At 42.3% G+C, this 19,578-nt stretch overlaps 1 long non-coding RNA gene across 3 annotated transcripts in view; it reads right to left on the minus strand.

The window, feature by feature from the left end:
• LOC102004900 overlaps positions 1 to 19,578 on the minus strand; it is an 89,074-nt gene that overhangs the window by 49,040 nt on the left and 20,456 nt on the right. The window contains exon 1 of one of the 3 annotated variants that reach the window (XR_263000.2): positions 6,231 to 6,546. The exons of the other annotated variants lie outside the window; for them this stretch is intronic. This is a non-coding gene — a long non-coding RNA (uncharacterized LOC102004900). Of the gene's footprint in view, positions 1 to 6,230; positions 6,547 to 19,578 lie in introns of those variants that run through there. 3 annotated transcript variants of the gene reach the window in all.

Consider the following 19,578-nt stretch of genomic DNA (forward strand, 5'->3'; position numbering starts at 1 on the left):
CACACACAAATACTGTAGTAATTAGAGAAACCGCCCATTTCCTTCCCCTACAGTTCCAGGAAGCCATGTTATTTCTGTAGACCAATTTGTACTTGCTGACTGTTCTCAGGAGCTCATAACGGCAAAATAAAATGTACCAGAAGCCATTCTCCAAAAGACAGCCCACAACACATCTAGTCCGGAGTCCTTCCACACGGCAGATACAGAAGTGTGTGTGTGTGTGTGTGTGTGTGTGTATGTGTGTGTGTACTTAAAACACAGGCACTGAGGAACTTGTTGAATCCTGAAAGATTTAAAGCTCCTCAGTCTCCTAAAAGGAAATTTTTGAAAACACTTCGAAGTCTGTATAGTTAGCTGGATCTTTTGCAAAGTTCACCTCTTATTTTGGCTCCTATAATTATCCCCTCTAATTTAATGCTGTTTATTTTTATGTCTTTTCCCATCTTCCCTCATACCATATTGTTTACAGCGGGTTAAAAAAAAGTTCATACATTCACATGCATTCTTCATTTCAACTGTCCGGGGTATCCTTCTCCCCCGCTTACTCTAGTGGGTATTTGTTGAGGAGGGGGGCTGTTTGATTTGGGGATTTTTTTAGAGGTATTTTTGTTTGTTTGTTATTTGTTTTGAGGGTGCTCTTTTATCATTTTTTTCTTCAGTCTAAACGGGAATGAATTATCAATATAATCTCCCAACAAACATTTTAACTATTTTCCATCCTCAACCTTTGGCCTTATTAACACAAAGATGGCCCTAACCAAGAGTCACATATGTATCATTTCTTCATGACGGGCCAAGACGTGGAGGGAGGGGAGTAAATGAGACTTACTTCTCCTGATTTGGACCCCAGGCAGATCTCGTGTCACCCGAAAGGGGACCCAGGCAAGGCACGGCCCCAGGGTCACTCCCCACCTGCCAATGTTTCCTTTCGTGTCCCTCTAAACACCCTCCAGGCCTGGTTACTTTGCTAGAGAAGCTCTGAACTGCTAAAGCCCCAAACAGGACAAAAGCTTTCGGAAGGTTTCTGTAACCTACACTTTCCTGCCATCTCCCCTTCCTTCTCAGAGGATGCCCCTTACTTCCTGTCCAGGTCACATCCTGTGCAGAGCCCCACCCATCCCCCCGCTTCCTGCCTCTTTCTAGCACCCCTCATTTCCTGTGACCTTAGCACCCAGCCTTCCCCTATGCGTTTCAGCCTCCCCTCCGCCTGCTCTTCACCCCTTCCAAGCTTTCCGTCCCCCAGGTCTGGATTCCCCCGGTTCTTTGCTGGCTCGCCGGTGCTCCCCTTCCATGAACCCTCTTTTCTCACGTCATCCTGTAACCAAGGCCAGGCTGGGCTTCTTAAAGTCCTGCTGGCTCTGCTTTCTTCTTTAGGTAAAGAGTGAAAACAGCCACCACTTGTCGCAGGATCCTGTCTTTTAAAGGCTACCGCCTCTCACTTAATTAGGACTACTTAATATCTGCATTGCATCGTTCTTGGCTACCTTGGTCTGGGGGGAGATGTTCTTTATTTTGTTTTGGTTTGGTTTGGGTTGAACTTTTTGTTTTTCACACTGAGCAAGGCTGTACCTACGAGCTAGCTCCTCTGACCCCTGGGTTAGATTAGTTTCTCTAATCATTTTTCACAGTGCCCTCCATTTTTGGTGTTGTATGTATAATCAATAAAGAGCATTGAGCTATAATTATTTTACTACAATTTTTAAAATTGGAGAAATAAACAGACACTGCGTAAATGTACGGAGCCACCTCCCTTCCGCTGCCATTCTCCTTGAGATGCCATACCTACTTCTCACCTGCAGCCTCGGCAGCAAGGGGCCCACAGGCCTGGAGAAGTGCGTGCTCCACCCCTCCGTGACAGTGTGGCTAACACATCTTCGGGCCTTCCTGGAACAGCGCTCAGGGCATGGTGGTGCAGTCACAGTTGGGCTTTAACTGCACTAACGCATCTTCCTTTAATATTATCCGTTGAAAAGCTCTCCCCTTATAAATGGTCTCTGCGTTTGGACATTATATAATCTAGTATCTCTAGGCCCTGTGTAGCAGATTTTGACATACGCACATGAAATTCTGCTTCAAACAAGTAGAAGTTGGCAAAAGATTGCTTTTCTGCACTACTGTACAAAAGCCACTAATGTGAAATGCGTTACACAGCAATAAATTATTCCGATCATAAATCTAAACAAATTAGTTCATCATGACAAATACCTTCTAAGTGAATTGGTGTGTGGGATTCAGTTCTTATACTACAGTTACTTTCCAAATATTCAAATTGAAAGCAATAAGATCCTCATAAAAAGTACCAAGTCTCTTGACTTCCAAGCAGGAAAATACTTTATTCTGCCCTGTATACTGATAAATCCAAATTATGTTCTTTTGCCACTTACACAAAAGTTCCTATAATTTTTTCATCAAATCATGTCTTACTGTTGTTCCTAAAGGCTTGGCTGTTGAGGAATATTCAGTGAATGATGAAAAATCACCTAAGATTATTTGCTGATGAACTTACGTGGTGCCATCATACTGAAATGTTTTAGTTAAATCATTAAGTTGTCCGTGTTGAAAACTGTCCCCTATAAACCACAAAGAAGTTTTCTAAAACTGATAAATGTTCTTACCAGTTAGAAACTCCAAATTATCATTCTATTCATATGTCCAGCAGAAGCTTTGTCATTTCCTTATTTTGTATCCTGCACTGACAAAAACATATTGCCTCCTCATTCTGAAGTTCTGTGGCTGGAGAAGTGATGTTTACATGGCTTATTAAAAGTATACTCAAAAAATAAATAGAAGTGTACTCAATTAATCCTCTTTAATGCAGTTTCTCAGCCTCAGCTTGTTGACATCGGGACCAGACAGTTCTCTGCCGAGGGCCATCCGTGTGATGGGGATGTTTAGGCTCATCTCTAGCCACTGCTCACTGGACAGCAGTGGCAGTTTCCAGTTATGACAACCAAAAATGTTTCCAGACATCGCCGTCATCTCCCCTTCTCATGCCCCCTTCTCAGCTGGCCCAGCTGAGAACCACTGTGTTAATCTACTGTTTCCTGCCAAATGAGAGGACATTGCCAAGTCACTGTTCTTATTTTCTCTTTTATTGTCCATTAACAGTATCATCACTTCACTGAACATGCACTCCACACTGGGTAAGCTTTCACATTCAGTAGCGATCTCACTTAATCCTCAACACCGGGCTACAAGGCAAGTGGTATTGTTCCCATTTCTCAGGCTTCACAGAAGGGGAAACTCACAATTAAAAGAGTTAAGTAATTTGCAAAGATAACATTGGAGAACAATCTCGACTGACACCAGAGCCATTCTCTCATCACCCTTCCCCATCTCCAGCTCGAAATCTGTAGTCAGAACTCCCACGTTTAGCTCCTAGCACCCTACTTGTGTTTGAGAAAATCGTACAACATTCCTAAGCCATAATTTTCTACCTATAATGATATCAGCGATTGTTTATATCTCACTGGGTTCATGTTAGTGAGATCAGCTCTCATGTTAGATCATCACCACACACTGAGATGATATTGTCGCTTTTATATAAATAAAAGAACCTTAATTTTTCTGACACGTTTTAGTTCAGCAATCTAGCTAGAAAGGAAAATGTAATTCAAACAATATTCATAAATAACCAAAAATAATAATGACTGTGTCCACTATTATAAAACCTTCGCTTCCTGATGTGCAGTAAAGATGAATTTTAAAGAACCTCATTATTAAATAGAACTCATACTTGACTCCCATTCTTGTCTCCTTGAATTCCTCTTCTTATAAAACAGATCAAGTATACTTTTTATATTCTTGGAATATAGATTTATGACCACTCGGTACAATATCATTCCCGTTTCATCCAGTGACAGTTCTTACAAAAACATAATTTTAAACAATGTCTCCCTGTCTGCCCTAATTAAGTATATTTGCCACAGGGAAGTATTCATTCTGCTTTCTTGGATGCAGAGTACAGTGGGTGTGTGCGTTTATCCTTTTGGGACTTGATTTTCTCTTAGACGAAATACTTACAAGAGAAATCTTATAGTAAGAATAGAGCCTCTCTGTCTTTTAAAATTTGGTACAAACATCCCTAAAGCTACAGGTAAATTCAGGAAACCTTAACTGACTGCAATAATTTCAGAATGGTAGAATAGGATTATGGTAGCAAGTTCTCAAGATTCTTTTGGGGATGGAGGAGCTTTTAGTCCCCTGAATACCTCGTGTCCCTGTCTCAGGTCCACTTCTGTATCAGAGCATCAGCATGTTAGCTCCACGTGGCCAGGAATGGTCTGTTTTACTAATTTCTTCTAGGCTCTATAACCAGAGTCTAGTGACTAACAGCTCCCCTCAAACTGTTTAGAATCTTAGACCCACCACTTGTAAGCAGTGATTTTGGACAATGCTCTTAATCCTTCTAGTCCTCAATTTCCTCATTATAAACTAGAATGATAATACTACCTACTCATAGCGTTGTCACTTTAAATACTACGGGTACAGTGTCCACACCATGCCTATTAAGACCTCAGTGCTTTAAATTAGTTGTGTTATTGCTTCTACCTAGAATCTCTTTTCCCCTCCTCTCCTTCTTGGCCTGGCCATTCTTCAGTCTTTAAGGTCTCAACTTGGTATGATCACTTCCAAAAATGGTCTCTGAAACCCTATATAAGTCAGGTGCCCTTTAACATTTCACAATATCTTGAACATTTCTCCAGAAAGAGAAACTTTTAAAGACCTCTGTAGGCCTCAGGCATTCTCATTTTTGGAAAGCCCTTCCCACATCTTTATCAAAGATATTACAATGCACCTACATCCTATGGAAAATAAAATTTAGTACAACCACTGGAGTCCAGTTTCAGGAGTTCAAATAATATTTTCTGTAGAATTCAATTAACACATACTAATTTCATTTTTTTCAGTATTCTATTCATTTTAGGGGATAATATTTTTCCCAGTGTTTAAATATTACAAAGTTCACACTGGAATTATACTCAAAAGCCCTAATGAATAAACTGCCCCAGGCCTTTATCCACTCTAGTGATAATGTGCTTATGGAAGACACTAGTCTCTGGTCAGATTTCATCTTCATTAATCTACCTAACCTTTGCTCCAGGTGGTTCTAGGCTGGGATTTCCTAATTCCTCCAAACTTGGATAAGGAGAGGACACAGTGAGGCCCTCCAATCTGAGGGTAGTAGGTACCCCCAGTCCACACAACCTTGACGCCACTGCATCAACAACCTTTCCCAACACCATCAATATCTGCCGCATCCATGTCATGTCTCCATGACAACCAAGGTTCTTGAAACCTGCCAGGACACAGCCCTTGATATTGTCCTCTGTGTGTCCCTGTTTTCTTGTGAATTACTTTAATGATCTTGATATCAGTAAATTTAGGGAGCAGCTGAGACAGTAAATCCAGTAAGTCTTCCCAGGCTATTCAGTTTTGCAGTAGTAAGATTACCTGTGGTACCCATGTAAGAGGGACCACCTTCCACACTTACCATCACCTGGGTAGCAGGCCTATTCTGGGGTGACTGTCTTGGCTATCACAAAGTAAGCTCCACATGGCTTGCATATGAAACATACTGGTTACCTTTTCTAGGGTGTTCCACTTGAAATTTAGAGAGTTGAATAGTCTCCCTTCTCAAGGTAGACACACTTTACAGTGGCTTTTACCCCCTGGCTGGCTGTCCCCTCAAGCACAACCTTGTGTCTGCACACCATACACCATCTGTGATTGTTCAGGAGTGTGTCTTGGTCCTGTGTTAACCTGAAAATGCCCCTTGCACTCTGCAATATTCAAATGGATCCTACATTACTCAGCTCTCACCATACATTTTAGTAAAGGGTCTTCAGGAAGCTGATGACACTGACTCTATGAAATGGAGAACTCCTTCGCAATATCCTGCCTTGACTTTAGTAGTCTCTTGGTTTTGCCTTTCTCCCAGATGGTCTACCTTCTCTATAACCAGAGGCCTTACAACACTTTCTATTTTCTTAGTACAACTTACCCTTCTGTGGATGGCTCTGAAGCCACCCGCTGAAGCTCAGACTGACCGAAACCCAAGCTTGGTCAACTATTAACCCTCAGTGTTAGCGCTTCCTTTCACTTTCATTTCAGCAGTAAAGGTAACTAATCAAAGGATTGTCTGTTTAGCAAGCTTGTTACTGACATTGCCGTCCATATTCTTGGGTGTCAGATGTGTCCCCATCTCCAAACTCCACTTGGTAGCTTACCTTAGTGACCGAGCACAGCCCACCTGCAGCTGTGCACTGTCCTCGTCAAGCAGAACGCAGGGCCGGAGGTTCCTGCGCTGTCCACTGCCCTGTCACCCTTCCTCTGCCCCAACGCCATGTGTTGTGAGCTGTGGCTGCTCTAGCAAATCCCGTCTTTCTTGACATCAAAAGAGTAGGAGATTCTTCCTCCTGTGGTATCGTTCCCAACAATTTGATTCAATTTTACGGACTTCTAGAATTAGCATCAGACTTCACAGGCTAAGAACTCCCACACAACTGACCTCTACTTCATACGGCAGCTACAGATGAAGAGCCTAGACTACCCCAGGTTTCCACTTGGCTGGCTACAAACTCAGTGGTTCCTACCACCCCTTAGACTCAATAATTATCTAGAATGACTCACAGAACTCAGGAAAACACTTACTCACAGTTGCCAGTGTGTGACACAACTTGGAACCTGCCAGATGGAAGAAATGTATACGCCAAGGTAGGGGGCTAAGCACAGAGCTTCCGTGCCTTCTCCGGAACATATATTTAAATAGAATGGCCAGGGGCCTCACAAGCTCGCAACATTTAACAGTTGAAAGGAAAAGGGAGGAAAAGGCAGGGGAAAGCGCTCCAGACAGACAGAACACCAGTGTTAGGGACACAGCTCACGACAGTCAAAACCCAGTAGGAAGCCAGTGCAGCTGGAGCACGGAGAGCCAGCCGGCAATGGTAAGAGACAGGTTCATACAGATGCTGGAGGAGCCCGATCGCTTGGGGTCTTATAGACTTTTATAAGGACTTGTCCTTACATCTCATTTTCCAGAATGAGGCCACGTGCTCACCACACCCGAGAGCAGGGGGTCACCTCAGATGCTCACGTATGACCATGACTGTTAGCAAAGAAGGGGTTGGAGGAACAGGTACCGGGGCAGACGCGGACTGCGAGCCAGTCTGTCCCCCGTAACTGGATGAGTGGATAAAACTCTGAACATCACAAAAGTAGGTAATTTTGAAAATGTTATAATAACAAACTTTTTTAGTAACATCTAAAATTGCACAAGAAAAACTCAGGTGGCCACTACTAAAACTAGGAAGGAAAGCATTCCTGCAGAAATAGTTTCCCGCTTTTCCTGATTATCCACATAATTTTGTCTCTTGCCTCAAACCCCAACTCTCAGTTTGTCAATGAAGATCTGAGACTTGCTAGTACAATGAAGGGGGCTTCGGTAAGTTGACTGTGAACATGGGTGAGTGCAGTATCACGATTAGTGCTGGGATACACTGCTGTGTGCCAAACCTGGCTTAACAGCTTTGTGCCTTGGTTTCCTCATCTGACAAAGGAGAGTGGTGATGATAACAGCTTAATCCTTGGGTGTGTGGCAATACATCACAAACACTGAAAACAGCAGTGGAACTGTAGTGTGTGCTTATTAGTTAGCTATAATGCAGTAATTTGCCATGTCATCTACCGCTTTGCTCTCTTGCCCTTGCTGCTGCAGGGAGAACTTCTATCTCTATGCATAAAGGCGTCGGTGCCCTGACCTGCAGCTTGGGGATCGGTGGCTCTGCCTTCCAGCAGCACAGTGTAGATGAGCTACTCCCAGCTCTCCTAACTCCAGGGACATGCTCACCACATTTTTGAAAGATGATGGGAATTGATTTTTATCTTTAATTTTTGCTTACAAATAATTCATCTGTTATGAGAAAAATAACAAGCTCCAGAGGGAACATGCAGGATCCAGTTTATGCCTGCTCTCCCTTGAGTCAAAGATGAGAATTATCTACCATTAATACACTTAATGAGAACCTGCAAGCTGTTATTCAGACTCATCTCTTTTTTATTAAAACACATTAATTGTACATGTTCGTGGGATTTAGCATATTTCCACACAAGCATACAGCAGGCATTAGTCAAATCCAATTCTCTTTTTCCACACACCTCTCACTAGATACACACCCTTTCCAAGCTCCAGTGATCACTACTCTGCTTTCAAGTCCATTTGCTTTAGCTTTCACATACGAGAGAACATACAGGACTTGTCTTTGTCTCACTTGTGTCACTCAGCATCATGTCCTCCATTTCTTCTTTATGGCTGAGTAATACTCCATTGTGTATGTATACCACATGCTTTTCCACTCTCTTGTTGCTAAGCTACCTTAACTATCGTGAATAACGCTGTGATAACCATGGGTGAGCCCGTGTCTCCTTTTTACGCTAGCTTCATGCTCTTTGGGTGTACACCCAGAAATGGAGTGGTGAGATCACAGGCTAGATCTATTCTTAGTCTTTTGAGGAACTTTCCTGCACAATGGCTGTACCAATTTACATCTGCACCAACAATTATGAATTCCTTTTTTTCCCAGATCCTTGCCAGCATTTGTTTTGCTATTGTTGTTGTTGATGTTATTTCCTGCTTGTTTGTGCATTTGCTTGGTGGTGGTAGTAGTGGTGGTGGTAGTGGTGTGTGTGTGTGTGTGTGTGTGTGTGTGTGTGTGTGTGTAGAATCAGAGAGAAAGAGAAAGAGGGAGAATAGTCATTCTTTCCTGGAGCAAGATGGTCTCTCATTGTAGTATTGATTTGCACTTCCTGTTTTAAAAACCACCAATGTCAGCAGCCATCATGTTGGACTCCGGGGTCTGTAGCTCTCTCTGCTGTGGTGCTCTTCTAAATTCCAAGCTAAGTACAAGCCTATTACCCCGTCCTGCTTTGGCGCGCTTTCTGAAGCAAGTGACTGAAATCCATCTGAAACTGACTGAAAAAGGGCGGTTCTCTCCTCCACGTTGGAAGCCCTGCTGCACCCTCGCCTTAGACGGGAGCGAGCGGGGCTCTAGCATAGTCGCCATTTCTCTCCCAAACTCTGCTTCTCTCTGTTGCTCGGGCCTCACTCAAGTGTAACAAGGGAAAATAATCACCAAGAAACCCAAAGCAGTGTAATTTGGAGTATTAGCTAGCTAGCTAATACTCCAAATTACACGTAACTGATAAGTAACTGAGTTAGAAATCCGCTTCCTACGTTTAAGAAAACCAAATATCATCTCTACCATGAAGCCTTCTCTGATCACCTGAGTCCCTGGTGATGGCTACTTTATCAAAATGCTGAAGCACTTACTTTCTATGTGGGTTTTTTTGATGGAATAGATGTATTATTAACCTGACATGAATAAAAATATTAACAAGTACTTTTTATATCTTCAAATCAATTATTTTTTATGACCACAATTATTTTTCTCATTATAAAAGTTTCACATACTTCAGGTTATACATGGCAGGTTCAATACTCATAATCATAACTTTTAACCTCCCTTGCCTTCTGCCTAAATGAAAAGAATTTCATTTAAATACACAGGACAAAAAAAATTTTTTAATGATAATAATAAAAATAAAGAACACAGGGCCAACAGGAGGCAAGAGCAACAAAATTTTGGAAGCTGGAAAGTCAACAGTAACTGACTTATCAAAGCCACAGAAGCTGAAACAGCTTTTGAAAGAGCTCAGAAGTAGGCTGGCCTGTGCCAGAGAACCCCAGAAAGACCCAAGAAGCAGAGACTCAGTGCCAGCAGAAAGAAAGCTTGATTGAGCGTCCAGTGTAAACACAGTTTTCCCCACACCAAAACTACCTGGTGGCGCAAAGCAGCAGTCTTTCCTTAACCAAGCAGAAAACATGGCTTCCTCCTGGAGGAAGCGAAGCAGAGAGATCCAGATGTCAAGGTCAGCAGGCCCAGTGGGGGTCAAAGTCACACTGTGAGGAGCAAGGGAGCTGGAGATGTAGCCCAGCGGTAGAGTGCGTACCTCACATGTGTGAGTGGGGCCCTGGGCTGACCCCAGCGCCAAATTAACTACATCAACCGCTGGTTTGCGGAGTATTCAGTTCATTCTAGTGTATGCAGCTCTCACCCTAACAACAGCAATTCTGACGTTACAGTGCTCATTTATCAAACACCCTTCAGGTACTGGCCAGCGTGCTACCACTTACCTGCATTAGCTCACATCTAATCCTCAAATAAGTCTAATGAGGTAAGCATTATTTTCTTGCCACTTTAAAAAACAAGGAAATCATGTCTTAAGTTGATAACTGGTCAAAGAAATTCACAACTAATATTTGGAAAAGACCAACTTCAGACTCTGAACCACTACACTAAATGAGTTGCATTTATCAGTCTGTTCATTTATCTCTTTAACAAACACTTTCTATGCAGCGGATACTGTTGCATTAAAGTTTATAAAGATGAATATAATATGTGGTTTCTATCCCCAAGAATCTCTCAGCATGAGGGTAACAAAATAATAAGCAATGTCATTGATACATTGAACAAGTAGATCTTTAAACAGATTAGGGCAGGGGGAGTGTCTTGGTTACTTTTCTCTGTTGTTGGGACAAAATACCTGATGCCCAAAATTAAGGAAGGAAAGGTTTATTTCTCTTACAGTTTGTGGAGGTTTCAGTCCATACTTGGCAGGTTACAAGGCAGAGTGGCACATGGCAGAGGGCTACAGCTGATGGCGGCAGAACACAGCAAAGCAACAAGCACACAAAAGCCAGGAATGACTGCAAGCAGCTTCTTCCTCTCCCTTACATATGCAAACTATCCACCCCAGGGCGGGTGCAGCTCTCACACCCATAATCAATCAAACTCTAAAAGCCTGCCCCATGGCCGCATGAGGCTTTGGGGGGACACCCAGACACAAACCATAACAGGGAGACATTCTATCCTTTCTCTCTGCTAGTGGTCTAATCCCTTTCTGTGAGCTATCTCCTCCCCACGTGAGAAGGGGATGACGTTGCGGGTGGATTCTATAAACGCTTCTGGATGCCCTTAGTGCAGAGTCCCTCTGTCTCTGTTAGTCACAAGAACAGTCTGATTTTAGTTCTGTTTAATAATCCAAATGTCACTCCAAGTCAGTGCTTTTCAGCCCCCAGTTTGGGGTTGCCTCAGGCTACACGGTGAGGAAGAAAGTTCAGGGTCCGTTTCTCCTCTCATCCCTCTGCTTCAAGCTTCTCCTGCCTGTGTCTCCGCCTACCATTCCAGCCTCCTCCAGGGTTGGGGCCAGGAAAGACAGACAAACAGCAGGATGCTTCTCACCATTAATATCCTTGTCAGCACTGTGCTCTCTGGCCTTGGAGACTTTAGAGCTGACTTCCTACCAGGGTGCTTCTGGGGGACCAGGCACCCCACTGGAGTCTTCTGAAGAGCCCCTTTGATGAGGCAGTGCCTCTTGCTTGGCTTCTGCTTTGTCCCCTGGCCCATGGCACCCACGGCCGCAGCTCCTCTACTGGCATCAGTTCTCTCTTCTGCCTGTCTTCCTGGGCAGGGTTCAAAAACCCTCTAGGCTGTTCTACTCCAATGAGCCCCGTTTCTGGCCAGTGGGAAACCCTCATGCAGCAGTATCAAGCCAGTCGTTGTGAATTAAAGTGTAGCTTATTCCCCGTGAAGCCCTGTCACCCTCCGCTGGGCTGGTGAGTAGGCGGCTCCCGTCTCCATCTTTTGCCCTCAGTTTTCTCAGGCACAGAATCAGTAACTAACCCTTTGCCCCTTGAGGCTCATGCACTTCTGATTTTCCCTGGGATGGCCCCTTGGGAGCCTTCTTGCTCAATGTGAGAAGAGAGGGCATTTCCTCCCTCTGTTTCCTCACTGGGGGTGAGAGAGGAGAACCATGCAGCACACATTGTCACTACTCAGAAGAAAGCGCCCTCCCCTTCTGACTCTTCAAGTCTTTTACATCTCAGAAGCAGATAATGGACTCACAAAAGCCGACTTCCAGGCTATCCTTTGCAATTCCACCACTGTACCAGCATCCCACATTGGCATATGGTACTGCTTGGTGCCTAGTCTTTCACTCAAACTTTGAGGCCTTAGCGGCAACTGAGGAATAAAAAGAAAGTATTCTGTTTGGACAAACACTGATGAGGCATTTCAAGAAGTATTCTAGACAGCCTTATCTGCAGAACTCTCCCTTTGCTGGAGGAGTTAGAAATGATTTCTCAGAAGAGGGGACCTTTGAACTCTTTCTGGGCAGAAGCTATGTATGGCCATTACAAAAGTAGGAAGACAGTACATAGGGATGGCACGCTCCAGGAAGGATGTAGTGTGAGAGTTTGGGGTGTATGCTGGGTAGTGGTGGGAATGAACCTCAAAAGCCAGGTTATGGAGGCCTCATGTGCCATGCTAAAAAGTTTGGCCTTGGGCTGGGGTGTAACTCAAAGGTGGAGCACTTGCCTAATGTGCAGGACACCTTGGTCCCCAGCACTGAAGAAGGGGCACTTGGCCTTTATTACTGAGCTCAATGGAGAGCCAAAGGGGGCTAGTGAAGAGACAGGCTCAGACAACCTGGGAGGCCTCAGGAGGGCTGACGTGGGGGGAGAGATGAGCAGAATGGCAGGCAGGAAGGGAAAGCAGTGCAGACCTGAGGGGGCGGTTAGGTCCCTTCCTGGCTATTTGCATATATTTAGATTTCCAGAGCATTATACTTATGAAGAAAACTCATGTTTTTGATTAATTTTCCACTGAAGTCACACCCTATTTTTAGGAATGTATTCTGTGCAAATGTATGTATGTAACAAGTTCAGAGTAATGGTTTCAAACACAGGCCCATGTAACCCTGAGAAAACTGATCTTTGGAGTCTCGCTTCTGATGGTATTTGCACTTATCAAAATTCTCTTGGGAATTATTTTCTAAGACAAAGGAAGGTGGGTAAGTTTGCCACACAGCGACCGTCATGGTTTAGATCTGAAGCAGCCCCCAAAACGTGATGCATTTGGAAGACAATTGGTCACGGGGGTGCTGCAGCTAACTTGCTGTTGAAAGGTGGGACCTGGATGGAGGAGGGTCACTGGGGACCTGTCCTGGCTCCTCCATGGTCTCTCTTGTTGGCCACCATGATGGGAGCAGGTTTCCTCAGCCAGACCCTCCCACCACACCCTCCCTGCCTTGGAGCCAGGTGACTCTGGACTGGATCCTGCACAAACCATGGCCAAACTAAGCCTCTTCTCCCTCATGTTGTATGTGCTGTGTATTTTGTCCTAGCAATGACAAAGTGGGTAAGGAAAATTTTCCAGACAAACAAAATTTCCTGTAGTCATCAACATCTGAATTACCACTCAATAATTCTTTGTTTGCATGTCTAGTTTTTTGAAAATAATCTACCTTTGGTGTGAGTTGTTTGTCCCAAAAATTATAGTTCATATGGGCACGTAACATTTTCACAGAAATATGTAACTTGTGTTGTGAAAAAAGTCCTTAAAAATGCTAAGAAAAAATTTAACTAACCATGTAAATCTGAGCAGGCTACTCAATCTGCTCATCTTTGGAGTGCTCAATATGACCCACAGTTTATGGCTGAGGAGCTCATCTCCTCAGTATGGTCTCACCCTTATATTTCTTTAATTGAATTTCCTATTCCCCATAATGTCAGCCTTTACCCAACATTATGATAATCTCATCTATGCTTTCAAGAGGATTATGAGATTTTTCTTAAACAAACATGAAATAAATCCTAAACTCATTAGAAAACATGAAGCTCATTGTACAACTGTTTCTAAATGTCCTTGCTCTTACAAAACACGATGTGCATCAGGATCAATTACAAACCCATTGTTCACTTGACAGAAATACCTCAGTAAAGGTCACCGTCCTATGGGTAGTTTTCACAACTGGATTCAGGTTCTGTGTTCATCACACCCACTACCTCACAGTGCTTCCTTGAAGGCCAGGCTGTTACCTCTTTCACGGCATCCCCTGAACCCTCATTAAGCCCTGGTACACAGTAGGTCTTCAATAAATGTTAATTGAATTATCCTATTGTATTTTATGCAAGGACAGGCAGACCTCTTAGAAACCATGTCATCAATGTTGAAGCTCTTTTTATGAATTTTCTCATAACCAGCCATTGTTTTATTAAAGTAAAAATACTAAATCAAGGAAGACTCATTCATGGGAAGGAAAGCCTCCGTGACTTAAGGCCACTTTGACTTTTCTTACTTTGGCTCCGTCTTTTACTGAGAAGCTACCCCTTTAGCTTTAAGAGATGACAGAGCAAATGAGAGAAGATCGAAACTCTGGGTCAGTTTGTAAGAGGAAGAAACACCAACATTGTCTTAAACAATAGGAAACCTTTCATGAACCTCCTAATTTGGGTGTAATGTGGGATTGATGGAGTTACTTGGAAGCCTCTGCTTTGGAAAGGACAAGCTATGAAGAAAAAAAAGAAGGATCACTCCACGATTTCCAGGAAGATGGTGGAGTGGTGAGCTCCAGAGAAAGAGCCTCTCCAAGATTTGGTGGCCAGATGCTACTATTCCTGTAGCAATGTGAGGAGTAGAGGGAGGAGGAAGGCGGGTCCCCAGGACCCAGGAAGGATCTGAAGTGAAAATTTAGGCCCACATGGAGAGCAAAGTGAGAGACTTCGACAAAGGAGGAGCAGGTGGCAGGCAGCACTTTCTCCCTTAGCCCAGACTCGCTGCGTGGGAGGAACAGCTCAAACCTGCAGCTCACGGTAACTACTGGTGACCCCAGGGGCCTGCACAGAGAAACACACCAGTGAATAAAGCAGACTGCAGTAGCTTGTGAGTTATTTGTCCCCCAGGAGAGGGCGACTGGCCGAGAGCCATTTTGGAGGAAGGCCAGCTGAGCTTGGAACTCAGAGCAGCTGCTGGCTCCAGCTAGCAGCTCCCAGTGTTGGGGTACGGGAGCTGAGTTCAAGTCAGCAGGAATTCAAGAAGCCAAGTTTGAGCTAGCAAGGAGCCAAGTTCAAGCCAGAGGGGGCCCATGGATGGCTCATGGCCAGAAATGAGCCTGATCTTCAGTAGAACTAAAGGTACAGGACCAGTGGGATTATCCAATACCCCACCGTAAAGCTAGAGCTGGCTTCTGGGATTTGTCAACCCAGATCTGGACTCTGTCTGGCCACATTGTCTACCAGTAACAGCAGGGACACATCTTGAAGTGGATATTTTTTCTCTTTTTCTTTCTTTCTTTCTCTCTTTTCTTGTTTTTTGTTGTTGTTATTTTTCTTGATTGTTCTTGTTTTTATGAGTGTGAACATGGTTCCCAGGTTTTTGTTGTTCTGCTGTCTTTTTGCTTTTATTTCTTCCTTCTCTCCTTTCCTCCTGTCTTCTTCAGCAGTTTCCCAAAGTTTGTGTGATCTTCTTTTGTTCTCCAGCCTTACTTCTAATCTCTTCCTCTTCTATTATTTCTCTATTTTCCTGCATAACCCCTTTCAAATTTTCTCCTCTGAGGTAAAATCATTTTGTTGAGGGCTTGTTTACTACATACAATTTTGTGGTTTGTTTTAGGTTTTGTTATATAACCACAAAGCTAGTTCATATAGTTAAGGTGGCAAGTTAATAGTCACCTCCACTTGTCATTCTCTAGGCTGTGTTTGATGCTATTGTTATTGCTGATTGTACCACTTTTGCCAAAGTGGCATAATTGTTTTAACAAGTCGTGTTTAATGGTATACCAAGACTGAGATTGCCTAAGGGTCATAAAAAATACTATAGGTCAGTACCTAAGAATCAGGGGTTGGGCCAAGAAATCAGCAACTTCCCATCCCCAATAAATTGAAGGGGTAGGATCTTGCAACAGGCTCAAAACCCAAAAGCTAGCTACCCCTGGAAGACACCTCTGTGAAATAGTCATTTTTCAAGGGTTCTAAAGACTAGTAATGAAGCTGCTCACCACAGGCAATTTACAAGCATCAACCCAGGAATTAAACTAAAAACAAACAAAAGAACAGAAAATGAGAAGACATTAAACAAGATGCAAACCTAGACTTCCACCAAAATAAACCCAAGGGGCAATGAGGTGGAGCAGTGTGAAAGCTGCCTGCTGGACTCTCTGAAGTGGTAACAGCATAAGTAACAAAGCAAATGAATGAGGCTCTAGAATAAATCAAGTAACAAATAATTTCTCAGATAACTATAGAGATGATGACCATAGCAAAAGACAGGCTTAGTGACTCCACAGTAGATACAGATTCTTTTTAAAAAGATTAGGAAAATGATAGAAACCATGAACACCCAATATAGGAAAGAAATGGAATCCATGAAACAGATTCAACCATATACAGGAGATTAAAAATTCCATTGAATGTATACACAGCACAGTGAGCACATGGGAGGATAGAATCTCAGATATAGAACACAGGAGGGTACTTAGTGATCTTGAAAAGAAAGATTTCTTAAAAATAGCAAGGGACCATAAGAAATCAATCCAGCAATTCCTAGATGATGCTAAGAAGAATAACATAAATTGATCAGAATCAATGAAAAAGCAGGAAATAGCATAAATGACATTTTAAAAAACCTGTGCACAGAAGTCATGGCAGAAAACCTCCCAAACAGGAAAAAAGAAGTTAACATACAAATAAGGAGGCATATAGGACTCCAATTAACCATAATCTAAAAAAACTACACAAAGGCATGTAATAGTCAAGATCCCAGAAATTCAACACAAGAGCAGAATATTAAAACCTGTTAGAGAAAAGGAACAAGTCGCCTATAAAGGAAAGCCCACCAGAATCACAGCAGACTTCTCAACACAAACCCTCAAGAGAAGGAGAGATTTGAGCGAAGTATTTCAAGTCCTAAAAGAAAACAACCTCAAACCCAGATTGATGCACCCTGCAAAATTATCTTTCAAAATTGATGGGCAAATAAGATACTTCTATGACAAAGAACAACTGAGGAAATTCATGGCCACCAAACCAGAACTCTGAAATGTTCTGATGAACATTCTAGAAAGGGATAACAAGCACTACAATTCCATGGATCCCAATAGAATGAATCCACCAGGTAGGACAAGCAATTAAATGGGGGGCGGGGGGGAGCCAACAACAGAAAAGTAAAATGACAAGGAAAAATCAATACATATCAGTTATAACAATCAATGTTAATGGTCTCAAATCACCAATCAAAACACAGATTGACACAATGGATCAAGAAGCAAGATCCAGGGCTGGGCATATAGCTCAGTGGCATAAGCACCTACTTGGCAAACACAAGGTTGTGAGTTCAATCCCCAGTACCACAAAAAAAAAAAAAAAGAAGCAAGATCCAACAATATGCTGACTATAAGAAATACATTTGTCTTAGTTATTTTTCTTTTGTTTCTGAAACAAAATACCCAATGCCCAGAATTAAGGAAGGAAAGGTTTATCTAGTTAGCTCATAGTTTGTGGAGGTTTCAGTCCATACTCAGCTGACTTCAGTACAGGGTGGCACATGGCAGAAGGGCAACAGTTCAAGGCAGCAGACCATTGCAAAATCAAAAGAGCAAAAGGGGAAGAGCAAGCCTATTTTCCTCCCTTATATTGTAAGCAGACTACCCCCCAGAGGAGGGTGCAGCCCTCATATCATCTCTGCCTTCTCCTCTTGCACAGGCTCAGGATGTTTACAAAGTGAGGATCCTGGCCTCCTGCTGAGTCACTTACTTAACCTTCTAAACTTCTCAAGTTGACACAATGTATCAACTATAATATTTAATTCAAAAAGAAATTAATAGACAAAGTCAAATAATGAAAAACCATACACCATGTGACAGGATCCTGGAAACCAAGCAGGGTAGCTATTCTATTTGCAAAGTGAATTTCAAGCCAAGACTGATTAAGAGAGACAAAAAAGGTCACTACATACTTGTAAAAAGAACAATACAAGAGACAGATATAACAATTATAAATATATATGCACAAAATACCAGTGCACTCAACTATATAAAACAAATATTAACAGACATGAAAATTCAAATACTAATACAATTGTAATGGGGTCCTAAATACACCATTCTCACAAATAGACAGATGAACTAGACAAAAAAAAAATATATTAGAACTGAAACAAACTTTTGAACAAATGGACTTAGTAGAATCTACAGTGTTCCACCCCACATCAAAATATATATTCATCTCAGCTGCACATGGGATGTTCTCCAAAATAGGTCATATACTACCTCATAGAACATGATTAAATAAACACAAAGGAATTGAAGTTATCCCATGCATATTATCAGACCATAGGGCAATGAAATTGGAAATAATGGCAAAAGAAATCACAAGAACTTCATAAATGCATGGAAATTAAATAACACCCTCCTGAACAACCAATGGATTACAGATGAAACTAGAGAAGAAATTAGTTTCTACAATTGAATGATAATGCCAATACAACATACCAGAACCTATGGGACACAATGAAAGAAGTCCTACGAGGGAAATTTATAGCAGTGATTCCCATAGCATAAAAACAGAGCAAACTCAAATAAATAACCAAATATTGAACCTCAGTCTTCTAGAAAAAGAAGAGCAGAGCTAGGCAGGGTGGCACACACCTATAATCCCAGCACTTGGGAGGCTGAGGCAGGAGGATTGCTGCAAGTTCACAGCCACCTGGGCTACATAGTGACTTCAAGGTCAACCTGGGCTACAGAGTGAAACCTGTCTCAAAAAAAGAAAAAAAGAAAGAAAAGAAAAAGAAGAGCAAGTCAAGTCCAAAGCTCATACAAGGGAGCAATTTATAAAGATCAGAGCAGAAATTAATGCAATTGAGACTAAGAAAACAATAAAAAGAATCCATGAATTGAAGAGTTGGTTCTTTCAAAGATTAAATTGACAAACTCTTAGCCAACCTTATCAAAAAAGGAAAAACGACTCAAATCCATGCAATTAGGAATGAAAAGGGTAAGATCACAACAGGTACTGTAGAAATTCAGATGATCATCAATATCTACTTTGAGAACCTGTATTTTAATAAGATAGAAAATGCAGAAGAAGTGGACAGATTCCTAGATGCATATGAATTACCAGAGCTGAATCAAAAAAATATAAAAATTCTAAAGAACCCAATATCAGGCAATGAAATTAAAAATGTAATTAAAAACCTACCAACAAAGAGAAGCCCAGGTCCTGACAGATTCACTGGTGAATTCTACAAGAAATATAGACAAGACTTACATGCTGCTACTTCTCAAAATCTTTAATGAAATTGAAAGGGAAGCAATACTCCCAAATTCACTCCAGGAAGCAAGCATTAACCTAATACCAAAACCAGACAAGATTCCAACCAGAAAAGAGCACTACAGGCCAATCTCTCTAATGAACACTGACTCAAAGATTCTCAATAAGATACTGGCAAACAGAATTCAGCAAATCATCAAGAAGATTATACACCATGACCAAGTAGGATTCACCCCAGGGATGAGGGATGGTTCAACATACACAAATCAAACCACTGTGGAAATCAGTTTGGAGATTCCTCAGAAAACTAGGTCTAGAGGTCCCATTCAACCCAGCTATCCCCCTGCTGGGTATTTTCCCAGAAGATCTGGAAACATCATATCACAGTGATGTATGTGCACCTATGTTCATAG

This window comes from Chinchilla lanigera, unplaced genomic scaffold (assembly GCF_000276665.1).
Source record: "Chinchilla lanigera isolate Chin_1 unplaced genomic scaffold, ChiLan1.0 scaffold00057, whole genome shotgun sequence".
NCBI lineage: Eukaryota > Metazoa > Chordata > Mammalia > Rodentia > Chinchillidae > Chinchilla > Chinchilla lanigera.